This window comes from Trachurus trachurus (assembly GCF_905171665.1).
Source record: "Trachurus trachurus genome assembly, chromosome: 15".
Classification (NCBI taxonomy): Eukaryota; Metazoa; Chordata; class Actinopteri; order Carangiformes; family Carangidae; genus Trachurus; species Trachurus trachurus.
In genome coordinates this window covers 7,247,491-7,272,925 of record NC_139906.1, presented here as the reverse complement: position 1 = coordinate 7,272,925, position 25,435 = coordinate 7,247,491, and the positions used below count along the sequence as shown (strand labels likewise).

The following is a 25,435-nucleotide window of genomic DNA, read 5'->3' as shown; positions in this document are numbered from 1 at the left end:
TGACGGTCGAAATATTTTAATTAACGGTGCCGACAACGACAATGACCACGACGACGGCAAGGGTTTTGGTGGATTAATAACAAAGAGGAAGTTCAGACTTGTGGTTTTTCCTGCCACATTTGAACATATTAGCGCCATCATCAGTGTGTAGTGTTGTGTTGTGTAGTGATGATAGTTGAGTGTTGGTCACTGGAGGTGAGTGGAGTGGAGCTGATGTTGGTGGAGCAGATACATGAGATCGTTTGTCTGCTGCTTCAGATCTTTGCCTCTGGGGAGGAAACTGCTGCTGCTGCTGCTGCTCACCCCCCCCCCCCCCCAAAAAAAAAAAACCCCAACAACTTCCCCTCGCTGGTCTGCACCCACCGGATTACTGCACATTTTCCTTAACATGTTGTCAGAGTCAGAGAGCGGAGGGTTGGAGGAGCGCTGGAGCTGAGGGACGGCAACAAAGAGGCAGAAGCTCCGGCTGCTGAGTCGGGAATATAAAGGATGAGTGTGAGTGTGAGTGTGTGTGTGTTGAGTGTGTGTGTGTTTGTGTGTGTGTGTGCGCGCTCCGGCTGCAGCCAGAGCTTCTCTAGACTCCATCATCCTCTGTTGTTGTTCAGTAGCTCTTTAGCAGTGTGTGTGTGTGTGTGTGTGTGTGTGTGTGTGTGTGTGTGTGTGTGTGTGGCAGCAGGGGGCCTGCAGATATGAACTGTGTCTGAGAGCTGTTGTTGAAACAATGAAACTTTGAACTGGAGACATTTTCAAACTTTTCAACCTTTTCTAACTGAGACACTCGAGTCTTTTGTAAGAATACATGATTTCCCATGACTCCAACAAATGGCTCTGTGTTATGTGTGTGTGTGTGTGTGTGTGTGTGTGTCTGGTCCAGCCCGGCCCGTCTCCTCAAAGAGCTCAACAGCTACAACAAGGACGTTTTATTTTGAAAGTTCAGCAACAAAGCTGCTGAAACATCCAGACAACAATTCCCTTCTTCTTCTTTTTTTTTTGTTTTCTTCGCAGTGTTTACTTTGAATGAGTCAGCCTTTATTTTATCTTATTATTTTAAGATTTGTATTAGAGCCTGTTGATTAATGATTATTAAATTCTTTGTGATGAATTGTGCAGTTTTGCTTGGTGAAATAAAAAGCAGATACTGATTTATTACAGATACATGCAAAAAGTTGGATATTCATATCTGAAACACCTGTTACATTATTTTGCATCTTAATCTATTATTAATATATGTAAAACTGGAAGCTGACACATGTTCGATGTGGTGATGGTGTCTTGTAAAACCCGTGTGGGAGGGGTCAGACCGGCAGGACAAAGAGATATAAGTAAACTTTACGCTTTATAGTTGATTATTTACCTCAAGTTCAGGATCGAAGTTGCTGAATACAAAGATAAATCGCTGCATATTTTCTTTCCACTGGTCTGAAAAGAGGACGTGTTGTGTGATCAAGTCCTACCTGGCTTGTTAGATAGGAATTAATTTGCCTTTTATCCATTAGGAATAAAGAAGAAGAAGCCGTTGTCGTTGTGTATTGTTGTAAATGTGTTTGTACATTTGATAAGTAGCTGGAAGTGAACGATTTACGATACAGCCGAGGGAATATTTCACAGACCCTGAGCGTTGGCAGCTAAAAGAGGAAAAAAAAAAACGTTCACGTCGTCAAATAACAACTAGAGGATTGTGGGACTTCTTGATGGCGAGCAGATCTCCCTGTTGAATGAGTCTGTGCCAAAATGACGCCATGCTGCCGTCACTACTGCTCATACAGCTGAATTAATGTGTTTTAACTTGTTAATGAGCTTTTTACAAGTGTATGTGTTAATGCTAAAGGAAGTGAGATCTGATCTGAACACAGCTTGAACCAAAGTGATGATCAACTACAGTACAGTGGCATCATGCAAAAGTTTGGGCAGAGTGGAAGATGAAATGATCTCCAAAAGGCATAAAGTTAAACATGAAACACTCTTTTCAATATTTTAAACAACATCCGTTTTCTACAGTTTTAGAGTGAAAAGGGGAAACAAAGCAGCAGCCTGCAAAAGAATGGGAAACCCAGGAGACTTTGACCAAGGTATCAGACAAGATATTTACTATTTACAAGTTGTGATAGTTTCCAAGTTTTTCTGTGAGTTTGAAAATGTAAAAGATGAATATATATATATATATATATATATATATATATATATATATATATATATATATATATATATATATATATATATATATATATATATATATATATATATATATATATTGTTTAAGGTGTAAAGGGAATGTGTAATATGCAACGTTATGCCTTTTGGAGATCATTTAATCTTCCACTTGCTTTCACTGTTCACATTAACAGAAATCTTTAAATCAGGTGTGCCCAAACTTTTGCATGCTGCTGTATAGACTGTGTGCACCTCCATAACATTACAGTAATGTAATTAACATGATGTCAGTGAACGTGACACCAGTCTGAACACTGTAGTTGGTCCAGTCCTGCAGCAAAGAAACAGAAACAAAGAAACACCTGTGATCGGTCGGGAGCAGAGTGTGTGTTTGACCCTGGACGTGGAGTCTCAGACACAAGAGAAGTCATTGTGTGTGTGAATGTGTATGTGTGAGAGAGAGAGAGTGTGTATATGTGTGTGTATGTGGGCTGCAGCCTTAAGACGTGAGAGATCAAACATATGGCAGCGCCTCTGGCTTAATATTCGTAATGCAGAATTTTATGCATATTTTACGAGTGGTGTTGTGTAAAGAGGACGAGGACGAGCTGCAAACAAATTAAAGCTGATGCTCCTTATACTCTCACTTTGACAAAAGCTCATCCCAACAGCAGCTCATGTAAAATGCAGATCGTTGAATTTTGAAGTTTAAAAACTCTTCTCCAACAATATGGCGGAGAATCAGCCGGCTACGCCCTGTGGTTCAGTCAGGCCACTGTTTTGTCCCTTCGGTGTCTGGTTAATTAGAGCCAGTTAATCTGATTATCTTAACGAGATAATGAGATACGAGGAGACTCAGGACTTTGACTGACCTCTTGACAGGAACCAGGTAATGACTCCAACAGCACTTAGCATGGACCTGACGAAGCTCATGCAGGTTAAAGCATCAACATCTGCTGGATTGGAGATGATGAATCTAAAAGAAACATGTGTTTTTACAGAGTGAAACCAGATAAAGCTGCAGCGCTAACTGTGTTAACGTGTTTGTATTCAGCAGCCGCTTTAACGCTGCTTCTGTTTCAGGTCAGGTCGTCTCCACCAACCTCCACCAACCCCGTCTTTGTTCTGACAAACACATTTATTCTTAATGGGCGATTCAGAGTTTCCTTTTTACCCGACCTGAACTCTGGCTGCCCCGGCTTCTGAGACCAACATGTAAATTACACACACAGGTTTTTAGGTGTGTTTTAGTCCAAGGCGAAGAGACAACAACGTGCTCGAACTGACCAATCAGAGCTTCACAACAACTCAATGTTTGCACCATTTTGCCGTCACTTATTTCTCTCAGTTTGACTCTGAACAACTATCACATCAACACTGAGTCGTTTGACTCCAGTGTTTTGCTTCAGGCCGTTATCAGACATCTGATCCCTCCTCCGACCTGCTGCTGCTGCTGCTGTTTAACACTGGAGACCCAAATGTGTAAAACTGGATAAAACCAAGACTCAAAAATGTTCAGAGAAATCATGAAACTTCCCCCCAGATGGACTAAGATGCAAGGAAATCTGGGTAAATAAAGACTGATTAAGAAAAAATGGCCGACCAAAGAACCTCATCAAACCACTAAACCCCAGAGAAAAATTATGAGTCTTTTAAAACATAATTCAACAACTACAAAAAAATATATATATATTTTGGAAATTCAGCGACAAGTGAAAAAAATCTGATTTGGTAAGTAAATGTTAAAAGGAAAGAGAAAAAAAACTCAAACAAATTATCAGCCATGTTTTTCTGGTCTTTTGTTGTGCAGCTGTCATTTATTGTTACCATGGTAACGTGTGGGTAAGGAGTCTTAATGTTTTTGTTATTTGTTTTTTTTACATAAAAAAATGAGTCACTCTTTATTTTATTCTTATCAAAAAAACCAAGACTGAACCAACACACAGACCAGGATGGAACTGGAGCCTGTTGATTGTTTTTTACATTAATGCAGCTGTTGCTTAAAAAAAAAACACACACAACAGCTGTTTACACATCAGGCTTTATAGGAAACTTGATGTAAGCAAAGATAGGATTGAATTAAAAAGGAAAACGCACCGATGTAAAAAGACAAGGTGAAGTAGAATAAACATTTTGTATATTTTTCTTTCCTCCAGTGTGAGTGAAGACGTGTTACTGAAGCAAAATGACCCAAAATCAGTGGTCACAGAGAGGCAGGCAACATTTGGTGAGTTCAGGGGACGACCACAGGTGATAATAAAAACATACTGTCATACCTGTACTACAGGTCTGAGATCAGCTGTGAACCTGAATCTGAAACGTCTCAGCACCTGTTTGAAATCTTTACCATCAGATTGCATCAAACACGGTCGCGGTCGTGCCTGTTTTTCTTCCATTGCCGAGCTTTTAATTTGTTGAATTTGTTGAGCGAGATTTCTGGACGAGATGAAACATGGTTCTTTCTTTCTTTCTTTCTCTCTCTTTCTTTCTCTCCTCCTCGGCCGGTCAGCTGTGCAGCCGCCAGCGAATTCACAGATTCAAGCAGCCAATTTGACTTTTTGTCTGCCAAATTATTTTTTGGATTACAAAAGTCTGATCAAACACAGGTGGGCCACCTTCCAGAGTGGCGAGTAAACCTGACAGACATCAAAATCAGCACACACACACACACACACACACACATATTCATGCATGTGCACAAGCTACCACCCACACACACACTCGCGCACACACACTTGCAGAAACTCTCTCCGTTTCTTGATGGCGGATATTTCATGGCTCATTTGTCTGAGTGTCTGAACAACAGAAAGCGAGAGAGACAGAGAGATAAAAACTAATGATAGAGACAAGAAGAGAGAGGATGAATAATAGAAAGAAAAGATGAGAGGGAGCACGAATAATAGAAAAACGAGAAGATGAGACAGTGGAGGGAGAATGGGTGTTGAAGTAATGATGCAGGAATAACATCCTCCTTATTGTCTCTCGCGTCCGTTTGTGTCTCCATCTTTGTCTCGTTCTCCTTCTGTCTCTTCTCTCTGCCTCTGCACATCTCTGTCTTTCTTTGTCTGTCTCTCATCTTTCACGTCATTTCATCATCATCTATGCAGCAGAGACAAGACCAAGTCAAAAAATCACTCAGAGACTATGTTCCTTTTTTTCTTCTTCTGCTTCTTGACTTAAACCAAAACCACAAAGTAGCTCTTTGTGGTTCACGGCCATTGGATGGATTCACCCAACGTCGAAACGAGAAATGAAGAAAGGCACGAAACAACCACAAAGTGCCGCAAAACAAATACAAAGTGATGCAAAACAATCAGACCGAGATGCAAAAAGGCCACAAGAAGAAAAAAAAAAGATGTAACCCGATAACATAGAGATGAAAAGAGCTCACAACAGTCACAAGACAAGAGCCACAGTAATGACAGCCAGGAGTCAAGAGATGAAAAACTACTACTACAAAGAGAAAATGGAAGCGAATAGATGCAAAATAACCACAAAGTGATGCAAAATGGACACAATTAAAGCAAAATGAAGACAGAGTGACCTCAAAGAGATCTGAAGTGGAGATTAAGAGAGGGAAATAAAACTAAAAAGAAGCACAAATTGATCCCAGATGGATGCAAGACAATGCAATGGGATGCACAATGGCCACAAAAAGAAGCATAATGGTCAGATAGCAATGCAAGAAGACAAAATATTGGTCTAAAAAGAAACAAAGAGTTGCAAACCGACTTCAAGAAAACTTGAAATAAGTACAAAAAGATGCAAAATAATTGCACAAAGGGGATGCAAAATGGTGACTGAGGACAGCAAGATGGAAAACAAAAACAAAATAGACACAATGTAACTACAAAGTGCTACTTAACTCATTCAGAAAAGGCAAAATCACTACAAAGGGATGCCACATAAAATGGCTGCAAAACGATAGACACAAAATAATAGAATTGAATGGATGCGTACTACCTACAAAGGGATGCACAATGGTGACAGGAAGTCCAAACGGAAATGAAGGGAAAGAAATACTATATTCATTGAAGATGGGACTACAAAGACACAAGAAAAGAGACACAAAATGAAAACAAAAAAATGCATAACTGCGACAAAGGGATGCCAAATGGACACAAGGAAACGTAGAGTCTAAAAAAAACCCACAAATGTGCACATAGAAGCAAAACCACTACAAAAAAACACAAAGTGAACTCTCTGAGATTTCAAAGTGACTCCAACAGAGGACGGAGCACAGGGAGGCAAAATGGCACAAAAGATCAGAAGCATCAAACACTAAAGAGTCTCTTCTGTCCTGTGTCAGAGCAGTGGGAGGCTTCAGATCTGATTCTTAGCAACATGGCTCCTTCTTCTCCTCTCTTACACCTGCCATTAACATGCAGCTCAGATCCAGGTGGATCCCACACAGGAATTATTCCACACTCCAGTCACACCTACCATTTATAAAAATGACTCTGAAATATATCACAGGAAATACTGCACATAGGTGTCTCCCCCCCCCCTCCACCCCACGAGGCACCTCTGCCTCTCACAGCTCATTTAAAATGACTGGATCCGTGCGTTTCAAAACGTGGACCTGGACTCTCCGGGGAGGTCCTTAGGGCTGCACGTTACCGTTTCTTTAACTTTTAAAACTCGTCTTAATTAACACCCCACAGGCAGCATCTGGCTTCTCTCGTTATCGGGGACGTTACCAAATGTGTGCATTTAATAATTCTAGTTGGTTTGAATTATTTAATCTAGAGGGTTGGGGGGGAAAGAAAAAAATCAAATACAAAAGGAGGGAGAAAAATCCGGCGTTACAGCGAAGTTCAGAGGAAGAGGAAATGAGCGGCGTGTCTGAAGAGCGAGTTCCTTTGATAGGAATGTGACATCCACGAATCTTGACTCCTTTCTTCTCCGTCGCTCCCTCTTACCCTCCCCTTTGCTCCTCCTCCTCCTCCTCCTCCTCTCCTGCTCTCTCATTATGTGCTGCTTTAATTAGCCCGTCTGATATGGCAACTGGACTTCAGAGAGACGGCGAGAGAGGAGGAAGATAGAGAGATACAGACAGGGGTGGAGGAAAAAAATAGAGAGATAAAGGAAGAAGTAAAGAGGGTTTTTGATGTCTTCAGTGTACTTTGTGGGTTAATTACATGGGCTCACCCTCCCACTTCTTTTTCATTTTTTTCCCCTCCTTTTGTTAAAGAATAAAGAGATGGAGGGGTGTCGGAAATAACAATAATTCAATCTTTAAAAAAAATAAAAATAGCTTTAACATTTGTACCAGTCTGCCTTCTTTGCCAACTTTTGACATAATTATAATTCCCCAACGCCGCGGCCACGAGGAGAGGGAGACGAGCACCAGCGAGCCAATTAACAAATGTTTTATTTTGAAAAACTCACACACATATGCACACACAATAAATGGAGAAGAAGCAGTTAAACTAAACAGCGACATGTGTACAGTAGTCTGGAGGATCAGCAGTGTGTCCTCATGAAACACTGACTAATTGCTGCTTTGGTGAACAACAACAAACTTTGATTTCTGAAGCACTTTTATTTTGGTTAAAGTGAATGTTGTTGAACTTGTCGGCCGCACTCAACCAGCAGCCCTGAATACATGAATTTGCACAACATGAATATTATGAGGTTTATTTATAGACTAAAATATACTAATGTATTAATTGAGAAATGAGTCATCGGATCAGTTGATGATGAAAACAGCTCTGATTTTTTTTTTAAATAGTCAACTTTATAAAGAGTGTGACTCTGGTCTGAGAATATTATTTCCAGGCTTCACAAAAAACAACAACAACATATGTGTTAAACTCTTTTGTCTGTGTGTGTGTAGTTGTTGTTGTGTCGCAGCGTGCGCCCACACAGGCCGAACACGGGCCAGATTGCCAAGTTGTGTTTAATGCCAGCTGCTTTTAAACGGTGAATTTTGTTCTCTGTGTGAACTCTGATTACACGGCAGAACGAGTTCGCTCATCCGTCCAGTCAGATGAAGCTCGATTAATGAAAACAAAAGTTAATACTCGCTTCACTTTGTTGCTCCGCTCTGTGAATACAACAGCAGTGTGTGAACTGTTGTGGTGTTGCGTGCACATAAGTTTTCCTCCTTTTTTATTTATTCTGCAGCCGTCGACTTTTGTGTGTGAAGATTAATATGAATGAACCTTTGAATATTTAAATCTCATCTCTTTTGTTTGTTTACTGTTCATATTTTTTGTTACAACTTGATCTGTCTCCTGGACTCTACAACGATGAGCCAACAGGACGTCTGTGCAGCAGGTCGTTGTTACATTTTGTTGCCAGGCGACACCTAGTGGTCACAGCAAGTATGACAGGGGAAATGACCTAGCCGAATGAGAGGACATGTTTGTAGGAGGTTGTAGTGGATGATTACAAGACGAGAGAGTGTGGTGTTCGATTCTCAAAAGTTTTAAAACAGACAGAGTTAACCTCGCTGTTATTCATTTATCTCAAATATACATATTTTTAGGCAATTTATGCTTTTATTTTTTAAATTTTTTTAAGAGTTTGTTGCAGTTGGTACAAAGACTACTCTGCCAGCTGAGCCATTTGGACTTATAGATCACAAAAATCTTGTTGTAAGTCGAAGCCATTTACCCAATGAAAGCTCAATGCTGAAATACGTCACAGTTTGTTGGTTTTTAAAGTCTCACAGGACCAAAAAGGTTTTTATAGTTTAAAATGTGAGTGACTTGGAGTTTTTTTAGTAATTTTGTTGTGATTTGTGCTCAGTTCTTTGGAGAAGCCACTACTCCAACATTTACAGATCATTTAATGTAGAGTAAACACAGATTTTAAGCTAAAATACAATCTTTTCTTGAATATAACCAAGCCTTTTCTGTTATTATTTTTGACCTTGTGAGTATTGTATTGTGTTTATTGTTGTAACCCTGACAACCACAGACCAGTACGCAAGGAGCGCTATTTCAAGAGACGCTCCTGCCTATCAGAGGGTTGAAAACCACTTGATAACAACAACTACTTGATCCAGACCAATAAATTGCTTCGGCTACACTCACTAACATACAGGTTGAAGCTGCTCCATCCCTGTCAGATATTTATAAATCACATGTAACAAACTGTTGCCCAGGTAATCTATTACATCACTGATTCAGCACTGCATCTGCCATGTACAGATACAGATGTTTTATCATCTTCTACAGATGTTTTCCACCTCTGATGGTGACGATGACGTCCGTCCACCTTTCTCTCTGAGCTGTCGTCCTTGTTTCAACTCCTTCTTCTTGATCTGTGTGAGTGAACTGAGACTAATGAAAAACCAGAGTCAGGGTCGCTCCGTCAGAAGATTCATTTTCAAAAAGGACTTTGATGCACTTGAGTTCATCTCTAATGCATGGTAAACTTTTCTCTCTCTCTTTTTCTTTTTTCAATGCTGGTGTCGTTATCCCCTCGTCACCAGGTTTTATTTATATATTTATTTTTATGGGCGTACCGGCCCTTTAAGAAGTCCCGCCAAATTTTTTTTTGCGACGACGAGATGAAAATGAGCCGGGCATATTGACATTAATATTGCATCACTGTCAAGAGTGTTTGCCATGTTGTTTCGTGAACACGACCCACATTCAAGCCAAACAGTCTCATCCTATGAATAAACATTGTTCAAATTAGACTGCACACACACACACACACACACACACACACACACACACACACACACACACACACACACACACACACACAGACACACACACACACACGTTGCTGAGGCCTCATCTCATCCCTCACAGTTATGGCAGCTACTTCCTGTTCAGCCAAGACTTTATTGCTCAGTCTGGATGGAGGAAAGAGGCCGTTGTGTTGTTGTTGTGTTTTTAATAGAGCGTCTGAGCTTCACCTCCAAATGAACGAGGGGCCGGGCTGCACCTCCACCTCGTCCTCCTTCTTTGCCACTGATATTAAAGGCTTTAAAGGGATAGTTCAACATTTTGGCAAATTGGCAAATTGGCCCGTTGCCATAAGTGGGTTCGTTACCTTTAATTGTCAGTGCAAGCTATTTTTAGAACAGCGGAGCAGAGCCGCGAGCTGCTCAGAGCTACGCTACGGAGGCTCATGGGATTTCTTGGTTTCCCTCATCAAATTCATCAAATACACAATCCAACAACTCCAAAACGCTCTGGTGGACAAGTTGTGACCTGCACATTCACCACGCTATGAGATAATAACAAAACGTTACCAGACAGAGTTGTTTTAGAGGTAAATGCAGAGACTGCTTGCTGAAAAACTGCCCCTGAAGGGAACACGCATCGGCGGTTTTGCAGGAATTTACCTCTAAAACAACTCTGTCTGGAAACGCTGGAAAAGCTCACGGCTCTGCTCTGCCGTTCTAAAAAGAGCTTGCACCGACAACGAACCTACTGCTATGACTATAGGGATTATAGCAATGGGCCAATTTGCCAAAATGTTCAACTATCCCTTTAATCGTGCAGACTACAGAAACCTTGAGATCACACCGTTGTGTGTTTTGTTTGAAGATGTAGATTTTTTTCTTTTTCTATAAAAAAGGCGTTTGAGTGGCAGCTTTGATAAAATGTTGTCAGTCCTGTTGTCTTCTGGGAAAAAAAGAAAAGGGTTTCAAGTGCAGCGGGTGAGGACCTTGGCTCGCCGCGGAAACATCAGTGCCGAGTGGATGTACTGTTCACTTGTGAGTGTGTCAGTGTGTGTGTTAGTGAGTGTGTGTGTGTGTGTGTGTGCGATGTAGCAGAGAGGTATCTGCAGCCAGAGGGCCAGATGGAGACAAATGGATGATCTTTCAAGACAACAGCCCTCCAATTAACACACAGACACACTCACAAATCACACTCGCACACCCCACATCCACACACTCACTCACACTTGCACCACTAGCAGCCATAGACACACATTTTTTACCACACACACACACACACACATTCACATAGCAACACATATAGAGATATTCACACAGCTGAGTCTGATGGGTTCTGATCCTTTTCTAATAAAGACGATGAGTTCGGGTCGGACTAAATGTTTTATCTCTGACAGCACATTTGTTTACAAAGTCGAGGCTGCTGGATATTTTCATATTTTCATACACAATGGGGAAACTGTGTGTGTGTTCGTGTATGTGTGTGTATCTGTGTGTGTGTGTGTGCTGCTGCAGGGAGATTCATGATGGCAACAGAGTGAAAGTAACAAGGGTCTTTGGTTTTGTGTTTTCTCGGATCATGTCGAACAAATTGCAGAGCAGAAAAAAAACAACCAGGAGCCTCTGGTCCAGTTCAGTGTGGACTGAACCACCGAACCTCAGCCGCCGCCGCCGCTGTGATTTATGTCCACGTCTCCGTTCATTTACGTTCAAGCAGAGAGCTGCAACATCTGGATTTAGCTGCTCCATCACACATCACACACACACACACTCGGCTCATAAACAGCGGAGGGATAAATAAATCCTCCAGGTTTCAGCGTCACTCTCGATTTATTGGGATCTGTGTGGATTTCGACCTTTAACTAACAAGAACCAGCAGCACTGAAAAGGAAAGGCCAGATATGAGTTAGTGTGTCGCCACGACAACGACACCGGATGATCGTTCAACTGTGAAACGTCCAGCTCAGGTCAGAGGTCTCAGATGAAGAGGGAAATGATTATGTTTAAATGTGTGTTAATGTTAGAAACGCTGCAGGTGATTGAGATAACTGTGTAAACAATGCGAAGACGATGTCATAGATATTGATCTATTAGTTCAACGTGACCTCATGATAAACTGATAAAATAGTACGGTTTTCAAGAAATGCAGTGAAAACAGAAGAATGAGGAATTAAAACTAGTTTTTCATGCAGAATTAAAAAGGAAGGAACACTAATTCTATTACTTTTATTATAAATAATAATGCTACCAACTCTTAATTATATAGTTTGAACATCAGTCCAGATGTTGGTTGTATTATCAGTCATTTCAATGATCAAGCACTCTCATTACTTTATGAATGAGTAGGCTACTCAATTACTTTCGAAATAACCAACAATGGAAACCAAGTGTAGTTCAACAACCTGAGTCATAAAAATCAAGTATATTTGTTGAAATAAATAATAATAATTACATTCCCTCAGCACCGAACTAGTGTTTCTATGATTCACATATTTCACACTGCTCGTTAACTTCGTCTTTTTCCAGATGTTTGTTTCCACACTCGCACCGATCCTCAGTAGATTTACAGTAGATTCAATATGAGTCACGCCTGATGTGACTTTACTGTTTCTCATTTAAAGCTCCACGTCGTCTTCTACATCGTCGTCTCGTATCAACAGATTTGGCTGACCATCACATCTTTACTGTTTAAACCATTAACCTCGTGTTTCACCTCGTTTTTTTTATTTGTGCTGCAAAAAAATCTGGAAAAACACCTCGATGATCTGATCTCTGCAGCAGTTTCACTCCTCCTGGGTCAAACTGACCCAATCTGTTTTGAATGGTCCTTCTTTCTTCCCTTCCTTCTGTCTATCCACCCCTCCTTCCTCCTTCCTTTCTTCACTCCTTTCCTTTCTTTGTTCCTCCCTTCCTCCATCCTTCTTTCCCTCCTTTCTCCCTTCTTCCCACCATCTCTTCCTTCCTTCTTCCTTCCTTGACCCAATCTGTTCCCTTTCTTTCTTTCTTTCTTTCTTTCTTTCTTTCTTTCTTTCTTTCTTTCTTTCTTTCTTTCTTTCTTTCTTTCCCTCCTTCCTTGACCCAATCTGTTCCCTTTGCCCATCCTTCTTTCCCTCCTTTCTCCCTTCCTTCTGTCTCTCCACCCCTCCTTCCTCCACTCCTTTCCTTTCTTTGTTCATCCCTTCCTCCATCCTTCTTTCCCTCCTTTCTCCCTTCTTCCCACCATCACTTCCCTTCCTTCCTTGACCCAATCTGTTCCCTTTCTTTCGTTCTTTCTTTCTTTCTTTCTTTCTTTCTTTCTTTCTTTCTTTCTTTCTTTCTTTCTTTCTTTCTTTCTTTCTTTCTTTCTTTCTTTCTTTCTTTCTTTCTTTCTTTCTTTCTTTCCCTCCTTCCTTCCTTCTTCTTCCTTCCTTGACCCAATCTGTTCCCTTTGCCCATCCTTCTTTCCCTCCTTTCTCCCTTCCTTCTTCCCACCATCCTTTTCACTTCCTTCCTCCCTTATTCTTTCCCTTCGTTCTTCTTCCTTCCCTGATCCAATCTGTTCCCTTCCTCCATCTTTCTTTCCTTCCTGTCTTGCCCCGGCAGGACAACAGTAGCATTAATTAATGGGGTAGAAACCTTCATCACGTCACCTGATCCATCAGCTGTGACCAGGTAGAAAACGTCCAAACAACAAACAACTGTAGGTAAAGACGGAGTGAAGTGAAGCTTCAGCTCCACCTTGACGTCGTCATGTAGCTATACAGTATATGTCTGCTGCTCTCTGTCTTCCAGCTCAGAGGCGAGCGAGCGAGCGGCGTTCTGCTGCTGCTGCTGCTGCTGCTGCTGCTGATGAACTTCCCCCCCGACGCGTCAGGCTTCTGGTCCGAGCTCGTATGGATTTCCAGACGGAGCCTCTGCAGCGTGACCGGGAAAATAACGATTTTTGGATCCCGGCTTTAAGCGGCGAAGGATCTTGACAGGTTAGTGCTGCTTGTAGTTACAAGGCCCCGTCTTTAACCTCCGCCCACACCAACACCAACACTAACACCAGCCTTCATCACCACCACCATCATCATCATCATCATCATCGCTGTTTCCTCTTCCCAGGAAGAAGCTTAGTTTCACTTCCTGCCTCCAACACGTCTAATGTAGTGACTCCTCGCTGAACCTGAACTCTGCCTCGGTGCATTCAGGCTGCAGGACGCAACACACACACACACACACACACATACACACAACGCAACACACACACAGAGTCTCGGGGCAGACACACCAATCAGCCTACGACTCTGTATCAGAGTCACACACACACACACACACACACATCCACAGGCTTAGTCAGGATTAGACCACACACAAACACACACTCTGCAGATATCCACTTGCATCCACACACACATACAAACAGATGCTCGTTTTATACACACATCCTCCGTCATACAGCCTCACACACACACACACACACACACACACACACACACACACACACACACACACACACACACACACACACACACAGAGGCACAGTGTTTCTCATTATCATGCATAGTGGTAGTGGTTGCATTGATTTCCACTCTGTCTTAAACTTAGCCCACACAGTGTGTGTGTGTGTGTCCGTGTCCGTGTGTGTGTGTGTGTGTGTGTGTGTGTGTGTGTGTGTGTGTGTGTGTGTGTGTGTGTGTGTGTCCGTGTGTGTGTGTGTGTGTGTGTGTGTGTGTGTGTGTGGTCAGCTTGGCAGAGCTTCTCCAGGCTGAGTGAAGATTATGGCTCAGAGATTTTTCACTTCTCCTCTTTTTTTCTCCCTCCCTGCTCTTTCACTCTTTCTGTCTATTACCCCCTCCTCCTCCTCCTCCTCCTCCTCCTCCTCCTCCTCCTCCTCCTCCTCCTCCTCCTCCTCCTCACTCTTACTCCCTCTCCCTCTCCTCCTGTCTCTTTATTGCTGTTCACTCCATCAATCTCTGTCTTTCCTCCCACAAAAAAAAAGAGAAAAGTGTCGTTAAGGAATTTCTAAGAGGCGACTAGAGGGGAACGGGAGGAACAGATAGAAATAAAGAGATACTGTAGTGGGAGATAGAGATGAATAGATAGAGAGAGAGAGGTGAGGGAGGAGGAAAGAGATTAAAACAGATAGAGGGAGGGATGGAGAGAGACAAGGCAATGAGAGGGAGAGAAAACGCAGGTGGGTAAATAACGAAGAGACGCCGGGCGGAGAGAAGATTTCAGACGCTGAGATTGGGAATTATTTTTTCCAAAATCGGTCGAAGACGAAACTGATGAATGGAGAGTAGAAGAAAAAAAAAGCAACCTCTTTTAATATTGGACGTCGGAAAGTATGCAGCTGGAAGCCGAGAGGCGCTCTGCTTCCAGTCAGAGAGGTTGCTCATCCGAGATCTCTCAGGCATTATAGCTATATTATGGGATGTCTTAACCGCTGGCATTGCTCCATTCTAATTAACTACCTCACAGCATATATCTGGCTCCTCAGACGTTTAGTTAATGGTTTGCAGCAAGGCATGAGCAATCCAATACTGCAATTAGAAAGGTTTACTAACTTCCCAGCAGGAGATACCTGCAACATAATTACTTAAAGCCTAAAACCTGTAATGGCAACAGCTATTATATTTTTTTTATTTATTTATTTATATCACACGTTTAGCTAATACATTTCAGAGTAGAATAAATACGGTTAATCCAATAAACGGGTGTCGGCTCAGGTTGGTGGAGAGTTTGAGCAAATGTTACTTTTAATACGAGGTACAGAGCATTTTTGTGTTCGTAATATAAACAAATTTAACACCGTTGATGATGACGTTGAATGAGGAGACTGATTATTGTGAATCTTTATCTACAAACTCTGCTTAATATTTAAGGGAATCTCTCAAGAGCTGGTGGAGACCAAAACAGAGCTAAAAGACGAGTAAATACTGAACTTAACCTCATCAGATCGACACAAACACAACCTCTGGTGCGTGTTTATTGGACATGTGACTGTGCAAAATCTAAATCTATATATATTTATTGGAGGGATAAGCCCCTTTAGATGGATCCTTAACAGAAAATACAACACAGTACAACACAATAAATTGATTTCCCCTTGTTTTCCCAAAAGAAAATTGATTTTAAAACATCATAGGACGAACAGCAAATGTTAGACATAAATTAACAAGGTATATCCTAACTACTTCTATTGTCTTACTGATACGCATTTCTCAAAATAAGCTTTGAATCGTAGCCATGTTGCATCTTTCCCAACAATAAAATCCTGGTTTTATCTCAGTGTGATGACTATTGGTTTGACTTTGTTGTGTCTGAACTTCAGGTGAACGAGTCCTTGAGAGGTTAGTCTCAGACCAGCAATGTTTTTCTCGGTTACATGAAAGCTGACATTTGAGAGGAATGTGTTTCCTACTCGCGCTACGTTTCCTTTATGATTGTGTTGTGTTTTGTTTTGTCCCCTTTTAGATAGAAAAGAAAAGCACAAGTGGTTTTATCGATCTTCTCATCTAAAGTCCAAGAAAGAACTGCTGCATTTTCCAAAACATTGACCAGCTCCCCTCCAGATAGGTTTATAGACAATTTACTCCATGTGTGATACTTCTTTCACCAGAAATAGTTAAATTACCCATCCAGACATTCTTCTGTGTTTTTTCATTAATATATTCTTGGGGCATGGTGACTGTTGCACCCAGTAAGACCAGATCTGAGCAACATACACTGACCTGTTGTCTAGTTTTTGTCCTTTTCTGGACAGATGTAGCTGCATATAAATGGTGCCAGCTGCTGGTTCATGTCCGCGTTTGCTCTGGCACAACAACATGTGGCGAGATTGCCCACCACCCGAACCAATGAGTGTTCACATAAACCCCAGATTTTCAGTCGTCTGTTGTCAAACTAGATGCAGATAGTAGATATTTGTTTTTACTTTTTTTATTTGTCACATTCAGTGCACTGAAATACAAAAACCACGTACGACTACCAAGAATAAATAATAATATATATATATATTTAAATATATGCACACATACCCATACATACACAAACACACACACGTTCCTAAGTTAAAAGGAGAATGTCAATACAAGTGTAAAACAAATGTAAAACTTCACTTTCAATCAGATACACAACTGAAGAGACAGATAAATAAAGAAGCCTATAAAAGCCCTTAAAATCATAGCATGTTCTCTTTTCTCCACAGAGAAGAATAAATACCAAGCTAGGTCACAATAAAAAGCAAAACATATCATGAACCAGAGCATTGACAGAAAGCTGCAGTTCCTCTAATGGCCACTAGGGGCTGAAGAGTTTATCCCCTTATGTTAACTCATTGAGTGCCAACCACGTAATTTCTCGTTTTTCGTTCCCATGCGTTGAGTGCCGAAAACGTAATTTTACGTTTTTTGCTTTTTTTTTAAATTATGAAAATAGACACTTTAATACACATTATATGTAAATTTGGGGACTCTACGACGAGGAGAACTGAAATAGATGACGATCAAAGTCACATGACAGCTCATGATCTGGAAGTTTTTATCATAACTCGGCTTCTGCAAACGAGTTCTGCATGCAGATGCAGCAGCGCAGCTGCTCTGCTCTCACCCGCGCTGCTGCTCCAGCTGCTCGAGCTGCTCGGAGCAGAACCAGGAAGCTCTCAGCCGACAGTCCGCCCGGTCTTCAGCTGGAGCAACACCGTGTCCTCCCCAAAGTCCTCCCGCGGTAAAATCTGATGGTCTCTGGACCAAAGCAGACCGGCATCACCGACCCGTACCACAGAAGGACCGCGACCACCGGCGGGACCGGTGTTCGCGAGCCGCGGTGGCCGACTGACCCTCACGCTCCGCGGGGAGAAGCTGTGACACGGCACGGTGCGTCTGTGTTATTGTTGTTTAGTGGCGCCCCCCCCGCCCCCGCTGGTGGTTTTGTGAATAGAACAACAACTGTTGTATATATTTATCTTATACGAGCCCTTTGATCCAGAAATGCGAGTGTCAGAAGAGCGACAGACACAAACAGCGCACCTTTCATAAAAGACGCTGTATCTCCTTTTCTAGAAAAAAAGGAGGGATTTTGGTGAAACCCAGCCATGTTTAGCTTGACTTTTCTCAGGAACAGAGGCACGTAGAAACAAACGGTTTGTGGCCACTTGAAGCATTAAGGTAAACCTTTCAATTGAGCCACAGTATGTGTTGGTGGCAATAATATAGAATACACTGTGGCTCTACATAAAAAGTCAAAAATGGTCTAAATTGCCGGTACACTTGACTAAAACTTTGGAAAGGAGCGCATCACTCAATGAGTTAAAATGACCAACAGAATGATTCTGCATAATCGAAGGCGTGGTCACAAACACACCCTTCCTTTTTGATTACATTTTTGGATTAGCCAGAATTAGGGCGGAGCCAAACGCTGCCAAGATGGCGACAGCAAAGCAGCAGCTGCAGCCACGATCAGCCACTCTGCGCTCCACCAGCGACTGCGTCCATCTTTTTTATTTCTGCTCTCCAGTCGTCCTCTGACACTGACGTCCGGCAGCTGTATCTGCTTCACGCTGCGCCGCTTTAGAGCTGTTTTATGGTCCCTGTGTTTTATAAAAAGGCCATTTATTCTCTTATATATCACATCTCTTGGCTGCCTGCTCGGCCTGTCATGTGTTGTTGCTCTGCATGTGTTTTGCCCCCCCCCCTGCACGAGCAAATTATACATTCAGAGTCGAACAAGAGTTGAACTGACAAATGCAAAGTACAACCTTGCTGTGCCCTACCTCGATCTCTCTTGTCTCCCATCTGCACCAGCCATAACTAATTTTTTTCCCTCTCACCTAATCCCTATAGATCTCTTTTTATTCTCTCGCCCTCTATCACTCATTTTCCCTCCCTCAGTATCTTCCTCCGTCGTCTCACTTCTCCCCCTACCCCTTCCTCATCCCTCTCTTTCCTCTCCCTCTCTTCACATCTGTCTCCCCGCCTCACCACTTCCCCTCCCGACTCCCATTTCTCTGCCGTCCTCATATCTATCTCTCTCTCTGTCAGGGGTAGAGGAGGCAGAGTATCATTTAGAGAAGATAGCTTTCGCAGACATGCCGATGCGCACACACACACACATACACACGCACGCACGCACACACACACAAACACACAAACACACACACACACACACACGAGTTAGCCCGGCTATCCATTGTCTCCCAGTGCGTCTCTGTTTTTGGTGGGCAGCTGCTAAACTAGATGTTATAAAGTGCAACTGGTGCTCTGTTTGGGGAGATGAGAGAGTGATGGAAAGAGGAGAGGAGTCGGAGGTAAAGGGAGAGGGAGAGGGGGCGAGAAATAGAGAGGGGGGGGGGAGGGGTGGAAGAGTGGATAGAGAGAGAGAGAGAAGGAGAGAGACGAAGCAGGGGAGATGGAAACAGGAATGAAACACAGGAAAAAGCGAGGCGGGGGGAAAAGCAATCCTGTTGGCGCTGATAGATTTCTGGGAGAACAATGTTATCTCTGCCTCTCTCTTTCTCTCTCTCTCTCCACACACACACACACATACACAGTTGAATATACACACACACACATACACACACCTTGTAATAGAGAGAGCTAACAAATCTTTGTGGAGAAGTACATGTATCCGCAGCCTTTATTTTACAACCAAGAAACGCTCTAAAGGCGGCGCAGCAGACTTACAAAGAAGTCGAAACCGTCCCGAAATAGAAACACGGTCAAACTCGTTGCCGCATACAAATCTGTGTGTGTGTGTGTTTGTGTGTGTGTTTGTGCTGGCTGTGGGCTTCTCGGCGTCGGTTTATTTACATTCCTCGCTGCACGGTGGCGCGTGGTGAGGAGAGAGAAAGAGAGGTAAACCGAGGGAAGCCGGAAATAGAAGTGACAGGAAAGCTGAGACAGGTGAGGCTGCAGCTGCGGTGACACCGACGACAGAGAGAGAGGGGAAACGTTTTTAAAAGCCTCTTATTAACAACACACCGGCGGCGACGGATGGCAACAACGACGACATGCAGCAGCGACCCTGTGGTTTTACAGAAACACGACGAGTGTTTGGACGATCGGATGCTGAGCTGACAGGAAGTCGACTGCAGGCAGGTTCACAACAGAAACGACGGAGCCAGGTTGAGATGAACTCCTCCGTTCATTGTCGTCAGTAAATAAGAGACCGTCCACAGAAGATGACTAAACGACCAGTTTCACTGAAAAGGTCGTGGTGGATTTATGGCCCAGTAGAGCGTTTGAGCAACTGTTTTGTAAATCCTTTTGGTTTCTTTTCACCATGACGATGACATTTCCCTAAAACTTCACCTTGAAGAGCTTGTTTTAACTGTGTCCCTGAACTGAACCAACACGACCTAATGTCTCCTTTAACCTCCACTGTCTTTAGTAGCAACGACTACGGTGGCCCTGAGAGCTCAACATACTGCAGCTCCAGGAAATGCATGCAAACAGCACAACAGGAAGTGTTTGCAAACTAAAATGTGGTGAACCTGGTTGGCCTGGAGTCAGAATCTGGTTTACTGCCAAGATTTCACATCAGGAATTTGATTTGGTGTTTTTTTTTTTGCGAAACAGTTAAACAGTAAACAAAGAAAAAAAAAATTTAAATATAAACAAAGATATAAATACTGTAAATTCTCCAATAGAAGCCCGGACTTTTATTTGCTTCAAATGCCAAACTGACCCGGCTTGTATTTGAGACATGCGTCTACATGGGGCAGGCTTTTATTTGATTTACGCTGCGTTCAATTGCACTCGGAACTCGGAAAGATCCAGGTCGGAAATTCCGACTTCCGAGGTAAATGCGTTTCATTGCGCAACCGCGGAAGATATGGCCGGCCACAGTGAGCTGATGTCTTTCGAGCATCAAAAAGTAGGCTACTGCTGGGGAAGAACATTAGCTACTTCAGGGAGGGAGAGAAAGAGAAACGCCACTTCTGCAACACACAGTCCTGAACGCACTGGCGAGAGGAATCCTGCATCCCTTTTCCATAACTTCCCCCTTGCTTAAACATCTAATTTGGAAAATAAATAGCCTAAATAAATAAACACCTCTGACGGTGTGCAACGCCATTTTTCTTTGATTTTATTGGTTCTTCTATTGCACTTTTCCGATTCGGAGGTCAGCTCTTCAATCGAACGCAGCATTAGAACGAATCTTATGCTCATCAAAGATGGAAAATCTTCTCAAATCGTTCTGTTCTTACTATTTAAAAGAAGTAAGAATAGAAGGAAAGAGACGGATCCAGACGTTTAATCGGCACAAATTAACCCAGTTTCTACTGTAACTGAGACTCGGCTTTTATTTGAGAATTTACGATAGTAAATAAAAAGTAGTGGAGTTAAAGCACAGAGATGCAACAATGGGATTAGAATTGACTATTTATTGTGTTGTAGCACTGAACTTGTTTTGTGTTTTGAGCTCTCAGGGCCACCGTAGGAGCCCAGTGATGAAAGGTGCAACACCATAATCCCCAAGTGTTTTTATTGTTCAATGATCCACTCAAACGTTTCACACAGTCACTGGTCAATATGTTGAGTTCATTCATGAGAATCAGAGAGATTGTGACGTTTCTGGCTTCTCAATCACAATCACATACGTTATTGATCCCCAGGGAGAAATCGTATCATGTTACTGTACAGTTGCTCCAAGGGGGAAAAAAAAGTCATTATATGATCAATAGATCTGATATTAATAAACCTGGTTCTCGAAGCCATCGACAAACAGTTTTGTGCAGCTGACTGAAGCGTCAGAGCAGGACGACGTCGATAAAACACTGAATCAATAAATCAGTAAATAAACACGGAGGTGAAAACGATGTCGTCTGGAGTTAATTTTTTTCCCAACAATAACAGCATCTTCTTCTTCTTATCATGTTAATTGTGTCTGTGATGTTTTATTTAATCTCTCCATCAATGATCCGATCAAACATCGGCTGCGCTGATCGTGTGCGACGTCGCCGACGCTGATCAGAGCCTCTCGTAAATTCCTCATGACGACTTCAGTGTGGTTCAACACTTCCTGTGTGGTGTTAGCTACCTGGAGCTCATTTGCATATATTTATGCTTATGATGATAATAATAATAATAATAGAAATAACAAATGCTGGCGTGTTGTTGTTGGAGCATATTTCCGTCAACGTGCTGAACCCGTGAATGTGAGATCAGAGTAATAGAATAATAAACTCAGTGAATCTACATGAGCAGCGATGAACGTTGTTGTTGCCCTGAAATTGTCTAATCCTGAGTCCTATAATCCTGCCGACGCTGATGCTCCAGTGCTGAAATGGGTGGAGATGTTTTTTTCTCTGGACTTATTATGAAGTTTTATTTCCTGCTGTGCTCTCCAAACGCACCATGAAGGAGGGAAGAAACATAATCTACTGTGGCAGGGAAAGAAAGAAGGAAGAAGGAAGAGTCGATCCAAGCAGGAAGAAGAAGAAAAGGCTCTGTAATGTTCGGTAAATTTGTTAAATGAACAGTGGAGAAGAAACTCAAACTCAAATTCTTGTTTTATATATTAAAGGTGTAAAAGGAATAATCAATATACTGAAATATTGTGATATATGACGTGACACTGTATCAATTGTTGCATTGTTATATATATCGTTTACACAGTGACAGTGGTTTGTGTTTGTGTTGCATTTAAAATACATGTATTTAATGATGACTAATTGTATGAGTTAATCACGATAAATCGCTAATTAATTGCTCGTTCTTGGCCACATGGTAAATAGTGGATAAAGACAGATGTGGTCCAGAAACTACATTTTTCACCTAAAACTTCTTGTATTTTTTTATGTATTAGCTCAGTTTAGATAGTTTAGTTTAGTTTAGTTTAGTTTAGTTGTGTTGATCTTAGTTTAGTTTAGTTTTTTAGTAGGCTACGATTCACTAACGTCCTCTCAGGTTGAGTCCTCTGTTGGTTTTATTCTGTTTTGATTTGAGAAGCAACTGTTTCTTTTAATCTGCTCTTTTAGTTCTCTTGTTTAGTCAATGGCTCTCCTCATTATTACATTAATTGTTTTAAGAACTAAATCTGGTTTTATGTCGCTTTGCTTTTCCCCTAAACACAAGTTCTGTCGTCACAGCAGTCACACAATTAAGTTAAGTTAAGTGAGTTAATCGCACATTTTTCATTTGTTGTAAAAGCATCTTAAAGGTCTGTTCTTCAAGTGTTTAATAAAGGTCTAATATGATTTCTTTAGGCAAATGTAACCGATCTGGAGGAGTCAACACAGATTTCACTGTAACACCGGCAACCGATTCAAACTACGGGTCGGACCAAAGGACAAAATAACAGATTGTGAGTTTTATCGTGTATCAGAGAAAAACAGACACATGTAAATGACTTTGTATCATTGTGTTAAACTTTTACAGCCTCTGGTTATTTGTTTATCTGCAGTGAATCTGGTCTCTGGTCCAAGTCGTGACCTTGATGTGGAGACTGATCCTCGATCAGCGCTCGACCACGAAGGAGATGAACCAGGAAACAGAGAAGACGCTGGTGGCAAAACCGATCAGGTGACCTTTTTACACTTATCACCGATGGGGGCGAAGCGGCGGCCGCGGCTGCAGCGAGTGTCTACACACACACACACACACACACACACACACACACACACACACACTCAGAGGTACAGAGTCAATGTAGCGCATCGTGATTTTTTATTTTTTTTCATAAATCTGCCCTTTTGTCTGTGCGAACTTGTCAGAATTAGATTAGTTTTCCACAGCAAGCAAGCATGGCCTTTCCACATATACAAACACACACACACACACACACACACACACACACACACACACATGCACACACACTCAGACATAGACTCAGCTTCCTTGTGTGAGGCCAATTCATTTTGCCACAAGTGGTCCCAGATTGGATCTGGTCAGAGTCCCATTACGCTTCACCTTGTCTGACCTTAAGATGCCCCACCTCCGCCCCCCAACACACACACACACACACACACACATATATCAACACATCAACACACCAACACACACTTACTCATGCACATATACACACACACACACACATAGACACACAGACAAATGCAATCTTGAGCCTATATTAAGACACACACACACAGGTATAGCCTCACCAAGACACAGGTCAGGTCATCAGAGCAGACACACACACACAGAGAAGAGAGTGTTATTGATTGTGTGTAACGTTATCTAGATGGGATCGTTCCTATTGATTTAGAAAGAGGGGTCACTCTGATCAATGCTATCTGCTCGTCTGCTGTGTCATTAGACTCGGAGCTCGAGTGCCAAAACAATCTGACCATCTTTTCTCTTTTCCCCCCCCTCCTCTCTCTCGGAGCACGACGAGGACGACGAGGAGGAATTACCCGTTTGATCTCGGGTATCAACGCTGCCGACGTGCCCCGGGGCAAGGGCATCTGCAGGTCATCAGTGTTTACGCTGTCGGAGGAGTTGTAGTGAACGAGAGCTGACAGCGTCTGAACACAGATAAGTGAGGGAGACACGGGAAACGTGAGAACGGGTCAGAACCACACACACACACACACACACACACACACAATAAATATGCAAACTTTACAAATGTGTAAAGTTTACATTGATATATCGTAAAAAAAACAAACTGAATAACGCGTTCACATGTGGACGTAGTGTCAGTAGTGTAAGTAATTATAAGTAATTTTAAGTCTATATGTTATAATTCATCATTAATTTGACTGTTTTTGCACATAGTGATTTCAGATTTCAGTTTTTCACAGAAAAATAGAGCTGTCTATAAAAAAAAATTTTAACGACTGATTAATTCCACAATTTACTGCGATAATGAATTTTCTTTTCAACACAATATCTTGAGAAATGCCACAAGAACTTATGTATTTTATTCCTAGGGGAGTGACACTGTTCACACTCCATATCACCAGCGCTGGATATTTTTATACAGATGAACTTTATAAAAAAGAAGAAAAAAAGAAAACACATTGATGCAGGTGTTTCTGCTAATTTTCCTTGACGACGGAGGAATAAATAGCCACTGTGCATCTCTTCCTCCTCCTCCTCCTCCTCCTCTTCCTCCCCCACTTCATTTGCATATCGAGATCGGGCAGAATTGTTACGACAAAGACAAAGACGACAACGCAAGGTGTGACAATCAGAGGTGGAAAGGTGACGTGATGCTGATCAGTTCTGCTTTTTTTTTTTATAGATGGCGACGATAAAGATGTTAAAAAAGTATGTGTGTGTGTGTGTGTGTGTGTGTGTGTGTGTGTGTGTGTGTGTGTGTGTGTGTGTGTGTGTGTGTGTGTGTGTGTGTGTGTGTGTGTGTGTGTGTGTGTGTGTGTGTGTGTGTGTGTGTGTGTGTGTGTGTGTGTGTGCCTCAGGCTGTGTGACCAGATGTGTCCCCTTTTGCGATAATTTTTTGCACCACTGCTTCTTTAACTTCATCAAGCAGTCACACACACACTCAAGGTTAGTAGTAATAATGTCTTAACCCTCCTGTCGTCCTTCTGGGTCAAATTGACCCAATCTGTTCCCTTCCTCCATCCTTCCTTCTTTCCTTCCTTTCTCTCTTCCTTTTTTCCACAATCCTTTTTCCCTTCCTTCCTTACTTCCTTCCCTTCCCTTCGTCCTTACTTCTTCTTCCTTCCTCTTTTGAACCAATTGACCCTCCATCTTTCTTTCTTTCCTT

At 42.1% G+C, this 25,435-nt stretch overlaps 1 protein-coding gene across 1 annotated transcript in view; it reads right to left on the bottom strand.

The window, feature by feature from the left end:
• LOC310997691 (uncharacterized protein) overlaps positions 1-25,435 on the bottom strand; it is a gene marked incomplete at its 3' end in the record, with an annotated part of 70,339 nt that overhangs the window by 28,752 nt on the left and 16,152 nt on the right. The window lies entirely within an intron of this gene.